This window comes from Macaca mulatta, chromosome X (genome assembly GCF_049350105.2).
Source record: "Macaca mulatta isolate MMU2019108-1 chromosome X, T2T-MMU8v2.0, whole genome shotgun sequence".
NCBI lineage: Eukaryota > Metazoa > Chordata > Mammalia > Primates > Cercopithecidae > Macaca > Macaca mulatta.
The window spans coordinates 101,121,912-101,127,987 of NC_133426.1; the positions used below are offsets into that span (position 1 = coordinate 101,121,912).

The 6,076-nt window shown below is 35.2% G+C and overlaps 1 pseudogene; it reads right to left on the reverse strand.

The window, feature by feature from the left end:
• Positions 1-655: 655 nt before the first annotated feature.
• On the reverse strand, positions 656-4,783 carry LOC100426794 (E3 ubiquitin-protein ligase CCNB1IP1 pseudogene; annotated as a pseudogene).
• Between the last annotated feature and the right edge of the window lie 1,293 nt (positions 4,784-6,076).

Sequence of the window (6,076 nt, forward strand, 5' to 3'; positions counted from 1 at the left end):
CTCAGCTGTGTTGTCCAGATGGTTGAAGTCCTGGGCTCATAGGACCCTCCCACCTCAGCCTCCCAAAGCACTGGGATTACAGGCAAAATGTCAGTGTAAATTCACACACTTTTACATACACAGATATGCATCAATACAAGAATTCAAAGTGACATGTAGACATATAACACAGGTACTTATGCATAAACACACAACTCAGACACAAACATATCTATTGAAATACACAACACTGTCGTGACCTTCTCACTAATGATTAAAATCAACTGTTCACAATTGATTAATAAAATGCCCATGCTTTAAATAATAGAAACAAAGAAATCACACTCTAAAGCCACACTTCACTGCCATTTAGTTTCTTATAAGTTGATAATGTGAAGAAAACTGAAAGACTTAAAAGCCCAGGGAAGCTGGGGACTCCTAGAATAAAGATTTACTAAGTAAAATCACTGGAAGTGCACATTAGAAATATTCTGTAAAATTAGCTAAATTATTTTTACTTTTTTTTTTTGAGACGTGGTCTCACTGTGTCACCCAGGCTGGAGTGCAGCAGCATGATACTACCTCATTATATCCTCAAACTCAAGTGGGCTCAAGTGATCCTTTGGCCACAGCCTCCTGAGTAGCTGGATTACAGGTGCATGCCACCATGCCCAGTTCAAATTGTTTTCACTTTCACGACCCTGCTGGAAACTTGCTGCTCTAATTCATGACTTGGAGAGGCAGAACTGTAAAAAGCTATTGCTTGGTTCAGGTGCTTTGTGAGAATCCAAAAAAAAAAAAAAAAAAAAAAAAGGTCTGAACTGAAAATCTCTATCTCCATCACCCAGATTTTAAACTGGTGCACTGTCCAAAAGACACTTGGCGTTGTGTCCTAATGAAAAGCCAGAAACACCAGACTGTGCAATTATGGATGATTCAAAGGTATGTTCTTGGTTAGTAACAGTAATGTTTCATAGCCTCAGGCTATCACAGAGGCTTTGGAGCTTTTGACACTTATGACTGCACTCCATACATTTTTTTAAAGATATCAGTGAACATTTTTATTGTGTTCTTTTAGCACTTTCTTCATGGAGGTGATCCCTCCTTTTATAAAGGTCAATTCTACATCTTTGCTCTGTATTTGCTGAGTATATATCTTCTCCATCTGTTTCAGATGGCCCTCAGCTTTGCTGAAATTGTATTCTTGATAGAGAGACTCCTGATATACATAGTATGTCCAGAAGTATTATGCTCAGGAGCTAATGTTCAACACCATCTCTGGTTGCAGTCCTGCCAATACCATAGCTTTATATTCCCCTGATGGACTGAGTTCTGTGAGGACAATATCTAGCCAGAAAGGTCATTGCTGGCAAGACAGATAGCTGGTGAACGACTAAACTCAGAACTGACATATTGAACACAGAAGATGTGAGAGCAGGTAGTGACCCATGCAAAACCAGAGAATTTGATGTGACATTATTGATAATTATGAAGCAGCGTGTTTTCACATCTCAAGGACCTACAGAAACAAGAGCAAACCAAAACCCAAACCCAGCAGAGGAAAAGAAATAACAAAGATCAGAGCAGAAATAAATAGAACTAAAACAAACAAAAAATAAGTACAAAAGATAAGTGAAACAAAGAACTGGTTCTGTAAAAATATAAACAAAATTGATAGACCTTTATCGAGATTAACTAAGAAAAAGAAGCGACAAACAAATTCAATTAGGAAAGAAACAGGAGATATCACAACCAATACCACAGAAATACAAAAGATTACTCAAGGCTACTATGAACATTTTTACATGCACAAACTAGAAAACCTAGAGGAGAAGGATAAGTTCCTGGAAATATACAACTCTCCTAGTTTAAACCAGTAAGAAACAGAAACTCTGTACAAACCAATAACAAGCAGCAAGATTAAGAAGGTAATTTAAAAATTGCCAATAAAAAGAAGTCCAGGACCAGATGGATTCACAGCTGAATTCTACCAAACATTCAAAGATGAATTGGTACTAATTTTAATGTCACTATTCTATGGAATGGAGAAAGAAGAAATCCTCCCTAAATTATTCTGTGAAGCCAGTGTCACCCTAACACCAAAACCAGGGAAGACCATAACAAAAATTAAAAAAAAAAAAAGAAAAGAAAAGAAAAAGAAAAAGAAAACCACAGACCAATATCTTTGATGAACACAGATGCAAAAATCCTCAACAAAATACTAGCTAGCCAAATCCACCAGCATATCCCAGATACAGTCCACCATAATCAACTGGGTTTTATACCAAGGATGCAGTAATGGCTTGACATCCACAAATCAATAAATGTAACACACCACATAAACAGAATTGAAGTAAAAGAATCACATGATCATCTCAAAAGATGAAGGAAAAGCATTTGACAAAATTCAGCATCCCTTTGTGATAAAAACCCTCAGGAAAATAAGCATAGAAGGGACATACCTTAAGGTAATAAGAGGCATCTATGACAAACCCACAACCAACATTACACTGAACAGAAATAAGTTGAAAGCATTCCCCCTGAGAACTGGAACAAGAAAAGATGCCCAGTTTCACACCCTCCATTAAACACAGATTGGAAGTCCTAGCCAGAGCAATTCAGACAAGAGAAAGAAACAGGTGGCATCCATACAGCTAAGCTATGAGGGTGCAAAGGTGTAAGACTGATACAATGTACTCTGGGTACTCTAGGTAAAGGGTGGCAGGGGGATGAGGAATAAAAGACTACACATTGATTGGGTAGAGTGTACGCTGCTTGGATGACAGATGTGCCAATATTTCAAAAATCACCACTAAATAACTTATCTATGTAACCAATCACCACCTGTTTCTCAAAAACCTATTGAAATAAAAAAAAAATCAAATTCAAAAAAGGGACAATTAATGTTTGAAATCTAAACTGACAATCAGCAGACATGTAACATGTAAGAAATGAGTATGCACAATCTTGAATTACTATCATCTTCCTCAGAAGGGAGGCAAGAAGTGGATTGGCCTCAAAATTTGAAATTCAAATAATATAAAATGAACTAAAAAGTAAAAAGCTCTGAATTCTTATGTAGGCATTCTAGCTGAGACTGCCTATCCACTCTCACAATGATAATAAATGTAGAAAGGGAAAAAATAGTGACCAGGAAACGTTTTGAATTTTGTAGGCAGCCTGAATCCCTTTGAAAATTGGTCTTTAAAAAACACTAAAACTTTTGAAACACCAGTGTTTAGAAATAAACTTATTAAGACTAAGGAAATATTTATCAGTATGTGCTAAACCTGCACGTACATTCATTTTCTTTGGACCAATGCTAAGTTACAATGCCAAATTTTATTTCAGTTGGTAATGACTTGGACCATTAGACATATTCATGAGAAAGCACTTCTCGAGTAACCAGCCTAACTAAATTTAGCTAGGATTAGAACTATCGGATTGCAATAGGAGTGGAAAGTCAATTCAATTATCATGTAACTAGGTTGGACAGGATTTTTATAACGTCATGAAGTATAAACATTCACTCTAAGATCTCATACTTTTAAGAATCTCAAAAGCAAAATTCTATGAAAAGAAAAATAAGCTATTAACAGATAGAATAGTTTTTAAATTACTTCATAAAATGTAATATACAACAATCTCCTATAATGTAAGCGTAGATGAATTACATAGAAAAAACCCTTTAATAAGCCTAGTAAATGATGCTCAGTTGATTTAAACCACGTGCCTTTTAAGGTCATTTTGCCTTTTTGACTTTGTGGACCTGGATCAAAACAAAACAAAACAAAGCAAAACAAAATATAACAAGTAAAGAAATGAACACAGAAAAATTAACAGCATAATAAATTACTTCTGCTTGAATTCAATTTTTACCTAATTTTCCAGTTGGCCTCATGACACCCCTGAAAGATTTAATTTAAATTCAGAGTCATTTTTTTTTTCAAAAAGTTTTCTTTTCCCTGATGGTTTCATCTACTGCACATGGCACAAAAGCCTGTTATTGCCAATTTAGACATAAAACGTTAACAATGAGATTTACGCATTTTCCACAGGCAGTTATTTATAAAAGATGCATTTCTTCTGATAGAATTGACAATGCATAAACTATTTTTCGTAATGATTCATGACACTGAACAATATACCTTCTCTTCAGGTGACAGAAATAATTATAGCAAAGTCTGCTCACAGAATTTACATCCATTCAAAAAATATTAATTATTTTGGCTCTCTCAAAATCTAAAGTGGAGCTGTAGTGGGAAAAAAATATAAAAAATAATTAAGAAAAATGAGTTCCTGGATCGCAAAAAGAAAATAATTCCTGTTGTAAAGATTGTCTCATCTTATTTAAAAATTTTATTTATACATGCAGACTAGAATTGAAGTTCTAAATTGGTAATAAGTAGTGTAATACATTTTCTGTTCACATGCAATAGAATTTTTATTACAAATAGAGAAGAAATAAACACAATTGTCAGATTCCTGGAATCCAAATTAAAACCAAGTAAAAAGTAACCTCATAAATAACACAGAGCAACAGAACAGGAAAAGGCAACCTCCTGTAGACAATCAAAAAGTGTAGCTGGAAGATTTGCTTGAAAGAGTGTCTCTATTCCTCATCCTACCAAATCACTCTATAGCTCAGGTTATCCAGCATCTACTTATGTAATTATTTTATTTTTAAAAAGACCGTAATTTAGATAAATAAAATTAAGCTAATTTTAGTAGTAACAAAGAGAAGCATATACTTTTAAAATGTTGATTTTTCAAAATGATTGGTATTGGTCAAATACCTTGCCATTTTTGTGTTCTTAAGGGTAAGAAATGATGGATATTTTCTCATTTAGTCCTAGATTTCCCTATTATGATCCCATCAAAAGGAAGACAGACATATAATTTGAGGATAATCTTTTATTTACAGAGAAAAACCAAAAAATTATTGCCTCTTACTCTCATAAATGCATATTCTATAGTACTTAGAAGTACACACCACAAGCGGTATTGTTTAAGAAATTTCAGTTTTTTCACGACATATTTATCTGATTTGAAGTAATGTTCTATCTTTGCTTTTTTCTCTTTCTTTCTTTTTTTTTTTTTTTTTTTTTTTTTTTTTTTTTTGAGACGGAGCTTTCACTCTTGTTGCGCAGGCTAGAGTGCAATGGCCTGATATCGGTTCACCACAACCTCCGCCTACACGTTCAAGTGATTCTCCTGCCTTGGCCTCCCAAATAGCTGAGATTACAGGCATGCACCACCATGCCTGGCTAATGTTTTTGTATTTTTAGTTGAGATGGGGTTTCTCCATGTTGGTCAGGCTGGTCTTTAACTCCCAACCTCAGATTGTCTGCCCACCTCAGCCTCCCAAAGTGCTGGGATTACAGGCATAAGCTAACACGCCTGACCTTTGGCTGTTTATATGTGAGATTCTGCTGTATTCTGAACAAGTCAAACACCATCCCTCTTATTTACAGACATCATAAATAGATTTAGGGTCATCTAAAAATTAAATATAATAACGTAATCTGTATTTCTGTATATCATCTATAAAATCTAATATTTGTGAAGAGGAAGGGAAAAGGGAGAAGGGAAAGAAAAAAGAAGGGAGAGGTTCAGAGAAATATCTTAAGGTGATACTTACTGTGGCAAAACATATTTTTTCTGGGCAGTTTATTTTTATTTTTTATTTTTTATTATTCTTTAAGTTATGGGATACATGCGCAGAATGTGCAGGTTGGTTACATAGGTATACATGTGCCACGGTGGTTTGCTGCACCCATCAACACGTCATCTACATTAGGTATTTCTCCTAATGCTATCCCTCCACTAGTCCCCTACCTTCCAACAGGCCCTGACATGTGATGTTCTCCTCTCTGTGTCCACGTATTCTCATTGTTCAACTCCCACTTATGAGTGAGAACATGTGGTGTTTGGTTTTCTGTTCCTGTGTTAGTTTGCTGAGAATGGTGGTATCCAACTTCATCCAAGTTCCTGCAAAGAACATAAACTCATCCTTTTTATGGCAGCATAGTATTCTGTGGTGTACATGTGCCACATTTCTTTATGCAGTCAATTAATGATGGGCATTTGGGTTGGT